This window comes from Somniosus microcephalus, chromosome 2 (genome assembly GCF_052327205.1).
Source record: "Somniosus microcephalus isolate GS21.2 chromosome 2, FLI_Smic_1.0, whole genome shotgun sequence".
NCBI classification, from domain to species: domain Eukaryota; kingdom Metazoa; phylum Chordata; class Chondrichthyes; order Squaliformes; family Somniosidae; genus Somniosus; species Somniosus microcephalus.
In genome coordinates, this window is record NC_140988.1 from 388,976,943 (window position 1) to 388,989,143 (window position 12,201).

Genomic DNA, 12,201 nt, shown 5'->3' on the forward strand with positions numbered 1-12,201 from the left:
GTTCGGACGGAATTCCATATCGGCGCCCTGCCCCAAAGCTCCCCTAGGGGTTTGGTGCCTCACAACTTGAGCCGTCTCGAGGAGACGCCCTCCGTGCCTTTCCATTCTGCGCGGAGGGGTTTCCTGTACGGGCTGCTCCTGCACACCTTCCACTTTGCCATCTTCGCCTGCCGTCCGGACACGCCGTGGCGTGCCGTTTTACCTTCCGGCGGAGGCGGAGGTCCCCAATGGGGGGCTCTCTATGCGGGAGTCTTCCCTTGTTCTATTGGGGACTTGGCCTGGAGGGTGTTGCACAGAGCAGTCCCGTGCAATAGGTTTTTAAGTAGGTTCACGGACTCCCGGGCCGCCTGTTTGTTCTGCGGTCTGGAGGAGTCCGTGTTCCATGTGTATGTCGAGTGTGGGAGGTTGCAGCCCCTCTTTCACTATTTGAAGGGGCTGCTCCTCAAATTTTGGTTGCACTTCAGTCCCACGCTCTTGATCTACGGTCACCCGGTGCGGAGGGGAGCGGGCAGGTCGGAGGACCTCCTCGTGGGCCTGCTCCTGGGCCTGGCCAAGAAAGCCATTAATTGGTCCAGGCAGCGGGCGGCCGAGGGGGTCGTCCGGCCGGATTGCCTCCCTCTCTTCCGCGGCCATGTTCGCGGCCGGGTGGCCCTGGAGATGGAGCACGCGGTGTCCGCCGGCGAACTCGAGCTCTTTCGTGACCGGTGGGCGCCGCGGGGACTGGAGTGCGTAATCGATTTAAGAGGCCAAATTTTAATTTGATTAATCGGGTCATTTAAAGGGTTTATTTGTTTAAGGGTTTATTTTTTGGGGGTTTATAAAAAAGAGGACAGGGATGGCGGAGCTCTCCCCCGTCAGGAATGGCGGCTGTCCTTCGAGAGCCGCTGTTCAGGAATCCGCACCTCCGCGTCCGTGAGTTCGGGCGGCTGGCGGAGCGGAGGGCTGTGCCTGGCAGGGTGACTAGAGTCGGGGACCTACTCGATGGCGGAGGAGCGGGCTGGATGGCGCCGGAGGAGTTGGCGCGGCGTATGTCGTGGGGCAACGTCCGGCTCGCGGTCGATGCCATCGAGGCGGTGAAGGCGAGGTTGCGCCCCGGCGCCACGAGGTGTATCGAGGCGGCTCAGGCGCGTGGGGCGATCCCGCCCGGGCTTACTCCCGTTCGGACGGAATTCCATATCGGCGCCCTGCCCCAAAGCTCCCCTAGGGGTTTGGTGCCTCACAACTTGAGCCGTCTCGAGGAGACGCCCTCCGTGCCTTTCCATTCTGCGCGGAGGGGTTTCCTGTACGGGCTGCTCCTGCACACCTTCCACTTTGCCATCTTCGCCTGCCGTCCGGACACGCTGTGGCGTGCTGTTTTACCTTCCGGCGGAGGCGGAGGTCCCCAATGGGGGGCTCTCTATGCGGGAGTCTTCCCTTGTTCTATTGGGGACTTGGCCTGGAGGGTGTTGCACAGAGCAGTCCCGTGCAATAGGTTTTTAAGTAGGTTCACGGACTCCCGGGCCGCCTGTTTGTTCTGCGGTCTGGAGGAGTCCGTGTTCCATGTGTATGTCGAGTGTGGGAGGTTGCAGCCCCTCTTTCACTATTTGAAGGGGCTGCTCCTCAAATTTTGGTTGCACTTCAGTCCCACGCTCTTGATCTACGGTCACCCGGTGCGGAGGGGAGCGGGCAGGTCGGAGGACCTCCTCGTGGGCCTGCTCCTGGGCCTGGCCAAGAAAGCCATTAATTGGTCCAGGCAGCGGGCGGCCGAGGGGGTCGTCCGGCCGGATTGCCTCCCTCTCTTCCGCGGCCATGTTCGCGGCCGGGTGGCCCTGGAGATGGAGCACGCGGTGTCCGCCGGCGAACTCGAGCTCTTTCGTGACCGGTGGGCGCCGCGGGGACTGGAGTGCGTAATCGATTTAAGAGGCCAAATTTTAATTTGATTAATCGGGTCATTTAAAGGGTTTATTTGTTTAAGGGTTTATTTTTGGGTTTATAAAAAAGAGGACAGGGATGGCGGAGCTCTCCCCCGTCAGGAATGGCGGCTGTCCTTCGAGAGCCGCTGTTCAGGAATCCGCACCTCCGCGTCCGTGAGTTCGGGCGGCTGGCGGAGCGGAGGGCTGTGCCTGGCAGGGTGACTAGAGTCGGGGACCTACTCGATGGCGGAGGAGCGGGCTGGATGGCGCCGGAGGAGTTGGCGCGGCGTATGTCGTGGGGCAACGTCCGGCTCGCGGTCGATGCCATCGAGGCGGTGAAGGCGAGGTTGCGCCCCGGCGCCACGAGGTGTATCGAGGCAGCTCAGGCGCGTGGGGCGATCCCGCCCGGGCTTACTCCCGTTCGGACGGAATTCCATATCGGCGCCCTGCCCCAAAGCTCCCCTAGGGGTTTGGTGCCTCACAACTTGAGCCGTCTCGAGGAGACGCCCTCCGTGCCTTTCCATTCTGCGCGGAGGGGTTTCCTGTACGGGCTGCTCCTGCACACCTTCCACTTTGCCATCTTCGCCTGCCGTCCGGACACGCCGTGGCGTGCCGTTTTACCTTCCGGCGGAGGCGGAGGTCCCCAATGGGGGGCTCTCTATGCGGGAGTCTTCCCTTGTTCTATTGGGGACTTGGCCTGGAGGGTGTTGCACAGAGCAGTCCCGTGCAATAGGTTTTTAAGTAGGTTCACGGACTCCCGGGCCGCCTGTTTGTTCTGCGGTCTGGAGGAGTCCGTGTTCCATGTGTATGTCGAGTGTGGGAGGTTGCAGCCCCTCTTTCACTATTTGAAGGGGCTGCTCCTCAAATTTTGGTTGCACTTCAGTCCCACGCTCTTGATCTACGGTCACCCGGTGCGGAGGGGAGCGGGCAGGTCGGAGGACCTCCTCGTGGGCCTGCTCCTGGGCCTGGCCAAGAAAGCCATTAATTGGTCCAGGCAGCGGGCGGCCGAGGGGGTCGTCCGGCCGGATTGCCTCCCTCTCTTCCGCGGCCATGTTCGCGGCCGGGTGGCCCTGGAGATGGAGCACGCGGTGTCCGCCGGCGAGCTCGAGCTCTTTCGTGACCGGTGGGCGCCGCGGGGACTGGAGTGCGTAATCGATTTAAGAGGCCAAATTTTAATTTGATTAATCGGGTTATTTAAAGGGTTTATTTGTTTAAGGGTTTATTTTTGGGTTTAAAAAAAAGAGGACAGGGATGGCGGAGCTCTCCCCCGTCAGGAATGGCGGCTGTCCTTCGAGAGCCGCTGTTCAGGAATCCGCACCTCCGCGTCCGTGAGTTCGGGCGGCTGGCGGAGCGGAGGGCTGTGCCTGGCAGGGTGACTAGAGTCGGGGACCTACTCGATGGCGGAGGAGCGGGCTGGATGGCGCCGGAGGAGTTGGCGCGGCGTATGTCGTGGGGCAACGTCCGGCTCGCGGTCGATGCCATCGAGGCGGTGAAGGCGAGGTTGCGCCCCGGCGCCACGAGGTGTATCGAGGCGGCTCAAGCGCGTGGGGCGATCCCGCCCGGGCTTACTCCCGTTCGGACGGAATTCCATATCGGCGCCCTGCCCCAAAGCTCCCCTAGGGGTTTGGTGCCTCACAACTTGAGCCGTCTCGAGGAGACGCCCTCCGTGCCTTTCCATTCTGCGCGGAGGGGTTTCCTGTACGGGCTGCTCTTGCACACCTTCCACTTTGCCATCTTCGCCTGCCGTCCGGACACGCCGTGGCGTGCCGTTTTACCTTCCGGCGGAGGCGGAGGTCCCCAATGGGGGGCTCTCTATGCGGGAGTCTTCCCGTGTTCTATTGGGGACTTGGCCTGGAGGGTGTTGCACAGAGCAGTCCCGTGCAATAGGTTTTTAAGTAGGTTCACGGACTCCCGGGCCGCCTGTTTGTTCTGCGGTCTGGAGGAGTCCGTGTTCCATGTGTATGTCGAGTGTGGGAGGTTGCAGCCCCTCTTTCACTATTTGAAGGGGCTGCTCCTCAAATTTTGGTTGCACTTCAGTCCCACGCTCTTGATCTACGGTCACCCGGTGCGGAGGGGAGCGGGCAGGTCGGAGGACCTCCTCGTGGGCCTGCTCCTGGGCCTGGCCAAGAAAGCCATTAATTGGTCCAGGCAGCGGGCGGCCGAGGGGGTCGTCCGGCCGGATTGCCTCCCTCTCTTCCGCGGCCATGTTCGCGGCCGGGTGGCCCTGGAGATGGAGCACGCGGTGTCCGCCGGCGAGCTCGAGCTCTTTCGTGACCGGTGGGCGCCGCGGGGACTGGAGTGCGTAATCGATTTAAGAGGCCAAATTTTAATTTGATTAATCGGGTCATTTAAAGGGTTTATTTGTTTAAGGGTTTATTTTTGGGTTTATAAAAAAGAGGACAGGGATGGCGGAGCTCTCCCCCGTCAGGAATGGCGGCTGTCCTTCGAGAGCCGCTGTTCAGGAATCCTCACCTCCGCGTCCGTGAGTTCGGGCGGCTGGCGGAGCGGAGGGCTGTGCCTGGCAGGGTGACTAGAGTCGGGGACCTACTCGATGGCGGAGGAGCGGGCTGGATGGCGCCGGAGGAGTTGGCGCGGCGTATGTCGTGGGGCAACGTCCGGCTCGCGGTCGATGCCATCGAGGCGGTGAAGGCGAGGTTGCGCCCCGGCGCCACGAGGTGTATCGAGGCGGCTCAGGCGCGTGGGGCGATCCCGCCCGGGCTTACTCCCGTTCGGACGGAATTCCATATCGGCGCCCTGCCCCAAAGCTCCCCTAGGGGTTTGGTGCCTCACAACTTGAGCCGTCTCGAGGAGACGCCCTCCGTGCCTTTCCATTCTGCGCGGAGGGGTTTCCTGTACGGGCTGCTCCTGCACACCTTCCACTTTGCCATCTTCGCCTGCCGTCCGGACACGCCGTGGCGTGCCGTTTTACCTTCCGGCGGAGGCGGAGGTCCCCAATGGGGGGCTCTCTATGCGGGAGTCTTCCCGTGTTCTATTGGGGACTTGGCCTGGAGGGTGTTGCACAGAGCAGTCCCGTGCAATAGGTTTTTAAGTAGGTTCACGGACTCCCGGGCCGCCTGTTTGTTCTGCGGTCTGGAGGAGTCCGTGTTCCATGTGTATGTCGAGTGTGGGAGGTTGCAGCCCCTCTTTCACTATTTGAAGGGGCTGCTCCTCAAATTTTGGTTGCACTTCAGTCCCACGCTCTTGATCTACGGTCACCCGGTGCGGAGGGGAGCGGGCAGGTCGGAGGACCTCCTCGTGGGCCTGCTCCTGGGCCTGGCCAAGAAAGCCATTAATTGGTCCAGGCAGCGGGCGGCCGAGGGGGTCGTCCGGCCGGATTGCCTCCCTCTCTTCCGCGGCCATGTTCGCGGCCGGGTGGCCCTGGAGATGGAGCACGCGGTGTCTGCCGGCGAGCTCGAGCTCTTTCGTGACCGGTGGGCGCCGCGGGGACTGGAGTGCGTAATCGATTTAAGAGGCCAAATTTTAATTTGATTAATCGGGTTATTTAAAGGGTTTATTTGTTTAAGGGTTTATTTTTGGGTTTATAAAAAAAAAAGAGGACAGGGATGGCGGAGCTCTCCCCCGTCAGGAATGGCGGCTGTCCTTCGAGAGCCGCTGTTCAGGAATCCGCACCTCCGCGTCCGTGAGTTCGGGCGGCTGGCGGAGCGGAGGGCTGTGCCTGGCAGGGTGACTAGAGTCGGGGACCTACTCGATGGCGGAGGAGCGGGCTGGATGGCGCCGGAGGAGTTGGCGCGGCGTATGTCGTGGGGCAACGTCCGGCTCGCGGTCGATGCCATCGAGGCGGTGAAGGCGAGGTTGCGCCCCGGCGCCACGAGGTGTATCGAGGCGGCTCAAGCGCGTGGGGCGATCCCGCCCGGGCTTACTCCCGTTCGGACGGAATTCCATATCGGCGCCCTGCCCCAAAGCTCCCCTAGGGGTTTGGTGCCTCACAACTTGAGCCGTCTCGAGGAGATGCCCTCCGTGCCTTTCCATTCTGCGCGGAGGGGTTTCCTGTACGGGCTGCTCTTGCACACCTTCCACTTTGCCATCTTCGCCTGCCGTCCGGACACGCCGTGGCGTGCCGTTTTACCTTCCGGCGGAGGCGGAGGTCCCCAATGGGGGGCTCTCTATGCGGGAGTCTTCCCTTGTTCTATTGGGGACTTGGCCTGGAGGGTGTTGCACAGAGCAGTCCCGTGCAATAGGTTTTTAAGTAGGTTCACGGACTCCCGGGCCGCCTGTTTGTTCTGCGGTCTGGAGGAGTCCGTGTTCCATGTGTATGTCGAGTGTGGGAGGTTGCAGCCCCTCTTTCACTATTTGAAGGGGCTGCTCCTCAAATTTTGGTTGCACTTCAGTCCCACGCTCTTGATCTACGGTCACCCGGTGCGGAGGGGAGCGGGCAGGTCGGAGGACCTCCTCGTGGGCCTGCTCCTGGGCCTGGCCAAGAAAGCCATTAATTGGTCCAGGCAGCGGGCGGCCGAGGGGGTCGTCCGGCCGGATTGCCTCCCTCTCTTCCGCGGCCATGTTCGCGGCCGGGTGGCCCTGGAGATGGAGCACGCGGTGTCCGCCGGCGAGCTCGAGCTCTTTCGTGACCGGTGGGCGCCGCGGGGACTGGAGTGCGTAATCGATTTAAGAGGCCAAATTTTAATTTGATTAATCGGGTTATTTAAAGGGTTTATTTGTTTAAGGGTTTATTTTTGGGTTTATAAAAAGAGGGCAGGGACTCAGTGGCGCCGCGAGGACTGGAGTGCGTAATCGATTTAAGAGGCCAAATTTTAATTTGATTAATCGGGTTATTTAAAGGGTTTATTTGTTTAAGGGTTTATTTTTGGGTTTATAAAAAGAGGACAGGGACTCAGTGGCGCCGCGGGGACTGGAGTGCGTAATCGATTTAAGAGGCCAAATTTTAATTTGATTAATCGGGTTATTTAAAGGGTTTATTTGTTTAAGGGTTTATTTTTGTGTTTATAAAAAGAGGACAGGGACTCAGTGGCGCCGCGGGGACTGGAGTGCGTAATCGATTTAAGAGGCCAAATTTTAATTTGATTAATCGGGTTATTTAAAGGGTTTATTTGTTTAAGGGTTTATTTTTGGGTTTATAAAAAGAGGACAGGGACTCAGTGGCGCCGCGGGGACTGGAGTGCGTAATCGATTTAAGAGGCCAAATTTTAATTTGATTAATCGGGTTATTTAAAGGGTTTATTTGTTTAAGGGTTTATTTTTGGGTTTATAAAAAAAAAGAGGACAGGGACTCAGTGAAGTAACTACTAACACTACTAATAATAATCAGCCCCAGGACAGTGACATCCTAGCACAGAGAATTTGACCCAACACAATTATCACTGAACAAAAATAAAAATATTTGACCTATTGGACAGAAACGACAAAAACCCAAAACAAACTCGATTGCTATTTGGCCCTAAACAGACAATACAATATGGCTGATTACCTGACCATGGTAAAAGATAGCAAACTGAGAAAAACCTTGACAATGTACAGACTTAGTGAGCATAGCCTGGCCATCCAAAAAGGCAGACCTGGCTGCCCAGAGAGGACAGGATGTGCTCTCACTGCAGTCAGGGAGTGGTGGAGACAGAGATGCACTTCCTCACAACTTGTGGAAACTATCTGGACATAAGGGGGAATTTCTACCCAAAATTCATAAAAATATGCCCTGAATTCAAAAATTTGAATGACCACCAAAAACTCCCATATCTATTAGGGGAACAGAGAAAATGTGTAACTTTAGCGGCAAACTATGTTACAGCTTGCCATAAGCAGAGGGACAACCAGTGACCATTAAATCTAAGAAAAGATTATATGTATATTATATGTGTGTATCTTTATGTATACATGGGTATATTTGTCTATACACTGTATGTCTAGATCTGCGTTTATGTTTTCAATTATACATGTTTTTCTGTGGTTTGGCAACATAAGATGTATCTTGTCATGCCAATAAAGCAATTTGAATTGAATTGAATTGAATTGACTTGACTGGGGGAGAGAGGGAGAGAGAGACTGGGGGAGAGAGGGAGAGCGAGACTGGGGGAGAGAGGGAGAGAGAGACTGGGGGAGAGAGGGAGAGAGAGACTGTGGGGGAGAGAGGGAGAGAGAGACTGGGAAACTTTTGTTCGGCTGTGAATGAACTGAAAGAGAAAGCAAGAAGGGCTTTCTATGCCATTAAGAAGTCAATCCAAATAGAAATTCCAATTGTCATTTGGCTCAAAATTTTTAAATCAGTAATTGAACCATTTGCACTCTATGGCAGTGAGTTATCATAGAGTCATAGAGTTATACAGCACAGAAAGAGGCCCTTCGGCCCATCGTGTCTGCGCCATCCATCAATCCCTGTCCAGTCTAATCCCATTTTCCAGCATTTGGTCCATAGCCTTGTATGGCAGTGTACGCCAGCTCATTAAATATATTTAAGAGGGAATTAGATATATTTCTACGGGCAAAAGGGGTTAAGGGTTACGGAGAGAAGGCGGGGACGGGATACTGAATTAAAGGATCAGCCATGATCTCATTAAATGGCGGAGCAGGCACGAAGGGCCGAATGGCCTACTCCTGCTCCTATCTTCTATGTATCTATGTATCTATGTATGCAATGGCATTTCAAGTGCTCATCCAAATGCTTCTTGAATGCTGTGAGGGTTCCTGCCTCTACCACCCTTTCAGGCAGTGAGTTCCAGATTCCAACCACCCTCTGGGTGAAAAAGTTCCTCCTCAAATCCCCTCTAAATCTCCTGCCCCTTACCCTGAATCTATGCCCCCTTGTTATTGACCCCCCTACTAAGGGGAAAAGTTCCTCTTTATCTACCCTATCTATGCCCCTCATAATTTTGTACACCTCAATCAGGTCCCCCCTCAGCCTTCTTTGCTCCAAGGAAAACAACCCCAGCCTGTTTAGTCTTTCTTCATAGCTGAGGCGCTCCATCCCAGGTAACATCCTGGTGAATCTTCTCTGCACCCTCTCCAAAGCAATCACATCCTTCCTATAGTGAGGCGACCAGAACTGCACACAGTACTCCAGCTGTGGCCTCACCAGCATTTTGTACAGCTCCATCATAACCTCCCTGCTCTTATATTCTATGCCTCGGCTAATGAAGGCAAGTATCCCATATGCCTTTTTAACCACCTTATCTACCTGTTCCGCTGCCTTCAGGGATCTATGTACATGTACACCAAGGTCCCTCTGACCCTCTGTACTTCCTAGGGTCCTACCACTCATTGTGTATTCCCTTGCCTTATTTGTCCGTCCAAAATGCATCACCTCGCACTTTTCAGGGTTAAATTCCATTTGCCACTTTTCCGCCCATCTGACCAACCCGTTTATATCGTCCTGTAGCCTGAGGCTTTCCTCCTCGCAATTTACCACCCCACCAATTTTCGTGTCATCCGCGAACTTACTGATCATACCTTTTACATTCTCATCCAAATCATTTATGTAGATCACAAACAGCAAGGGACCCAGCACCGATCCCTGAGGTACCCCACTGGACACAGGCTTCCAGTCACAAAAGCAACCTTCGACCATCACCCTCTGCCTCCTGCCACTCAGCCAGTTTAGGATCCAACGCGCCAAGGCACCCTGGATCCCATGGGCTCTTACCTTCTTGACCAGTCTCCTGTGCGGGACTTTGTCAAAAGGTTTGCTGAAGTCCATGTAAACCACATCCACAGCATTTCCCTCATCCACACACCTAGTCACCCCCTCGAAAAATTCAATCAGATTTGTCAGACATGATTTACCCTTGACAAAGCCATGCTGACTATCCCCGATTAATCCTTGCCTCTCCAAGTGGAGACTAATTTTGTCCCTCAGAATTTTTTCCAATAATTTCCCTACCACAAATGTTAGGCTCACTGGCCTGTAATTCCCTGGTTTATCCCTGCTACCCTTCTTGTATAATGGTACTACGTTAGCTGTTCTCCAGTCCTCTGGTACATCCCCTGTGGCCAGAGAGGTTCTGAAAATTTGTGTCAGAGCCCCTGCAATCTCCTCCTTTGCCTCATACAACAGCCTGGGATACATCTCGTCCGGGCCTGGGGATTTATCCACTTTTTGGCCTGCTAAAACCGCTAGTACCTCCTCCCTCTCGATGCTAATATGTTCAAGTATGTCACAGTCCCCTTGCCCGATTTCTATGTCTACATCATCTTTGTGGGGTCCGCTAACACAACAAGAATTCGCAAAATGGGACAAACACCCAATTGAAATCCTGCATGCAGAATTCTGTAAAAGTATCCTCCGGACTCAGAGGAAAACCACAAACAATGCATGCAGGGCAGAACTAGGCCAATATCCACTACTAATTAATATCCAAAAACGAGCCATCAAATTTTGGAAACACCTAAAAATGAGCAACCCCCACTGCTATCATTACGATGCCTTGAAATGCCAAGAGATGATCATAGAGAAGAGTCCCCTCAGTCAACTAGTCCTGGGACTCAGTGAAGTAACTACCAACACTAATAATAATAACCAGCCCCAGGACAGTGACACCCTAGCACAGAGAATTCGACCCAACACAATTATCACTAAACAAAAGGAAAAATATTTGACCTTTTGGACAGAAACGACAAAAACCCAAAACAGACTCGATTGCTATTTGGCCCTAAACAGACAATGCACTATGGCTGAATACCTGACCATGGTAAAGGATAGCAAACTGAGAAAAACCATGACAATGTACAGACTTAGTGAACATAGCTTGGCCATCGAAAAAGGCAGACACAGGCAGACCTGGCTGCCAAGAGAGGACAGGATATGCTCTCACTGCAGTCAGGGAGTGGTGGAGACAGAGATGCACTTCCTCACAACTTGTGGAAACTATCAGGGCATAAGGGGGAATTTCTACCCAAAATTCATAAAAATATGCCCTGAATTCAAAAATTTGAATGAAGACCAAAAACTCCCATACCTATTAGGGGAACAGAGAAATTGCGTAACCTTAGCAGCAAACTATGTTACAGCTTGCCATAAGCAGAGGGACAACCATTAAACCTAAGAAAAGATTCTATGCAAATTATATGAGTGTACATTTATACACACAGGAAAAATCTGTTTATACACTGTATGGATAGATCTGCATTTATGTGTTCAACCATAAATGTTTTTTGGTGCTTTGGCAACATAAGATGTACCTTGTCATGCAAATAAAGCAATTTGAATTGAATTGAATTGACTGGGGGAGAGAGAGAGAGCGAGACTGGGAGAGAGAGACTGGGGGAGAGACGGAAAGAGAGACTGGGGGAGAGAGACTGGGGGAGAGAGAGACTGGGGGAGAGACGGAGAGAGAGACTGGGGGAGAGAGGGAGAGGGAGAGAGAGACCGGGGGAGAGAGGGAGAGAGAGACTGGGGGAGAGAGGGAGAGAGAGACTGGGGGAGAGACGGAGAGAGAGACTGGGGGAGAGAGGGAGAGGGAGAGAGAGACTGGGGGAGAGAGGGAGAGAGAGACTGGGGTAGAGAGGGAGAGAGAGACTGGGGGAGAGAGGGAGAGGGAGAGAGAGACTGGGGAGAGAGAGACTGGGGGAGAGGGAGAGAGGCTGGGGGGAGAGAGAGAGACTGGGGGAGGGAGAGAGACGGGGGGAGAGAGAGAGACTGGGGGGAGGGAGAGAGACTGGGGGGAGGGAGAGAGAGAGAGAGAGACTGGGGGACTGTGGGAGGGGGAGAGAGACTGGGGGAGAGAGAGAGACTGGGGGAGAGAAAGAGACGGGGGGAGAGAGAGAGAGACTGGGGGGAGGGAGAGAGAGACTGGGGGGGAGGGAGAGAGAGAGACTGGGGGGGAGAGAGAGAGACTTGGGGGGGAGAGAGAGAGACTGGGGGGGAGAGAGAGAGACTGGGGGAGGGAGAGAGATGGGAGAGAGAGAGAGACTGGGGGAGAGAGAGAGAGAGACTGGGGGGGAGAGAGAGAGACTGGGGGGAGAGAGAGAGACTGGGGGGAGAGAGAGAGACTGGGGGAGAGAGAAAGAGACTGGGGGGAGAGAGAGAGAGAGAGACTGGGGGGGAGAGAGGGAGAGAGACGGGGAGAGAGACTGGGGGAGAGAGAGAGAGACTGGGGGAGAGAGAGTGAGACTGGGGGAGAGAGAGAGAGAGACTGGGGGAGAGAGACACAAAAAACAACCCGATGAATTGGCCATTCAAAACGGTGACACATGGGAAAACCATTTTGATAAATTATACCAGAAAAACACACTAAGCCCAGAGCAATACCAAATATGCGAAAAACTGGCAAAGCTAGAATCTGCCAGAAAAGATAACCAAAACCCGATAGACACCATAATATCTGAAAAAGAGCTAATTGAAAAA

The 12,201-nt window shown here is 54.6% G+C and overlaps 1 protein-coding gene across 2 annotated transcripts in view; it reads left to right on the forward strand.

The window, feature by feature from the left end:
* Positions 1-12,201, forward strand: part of rhobtb4 (Rho related BTB domain containing 4) — a 169,750-nt gene that overhangs the window by 121,550 nt on the left and 35,999 nt on the right. The window lies entirely within an intron of this gene.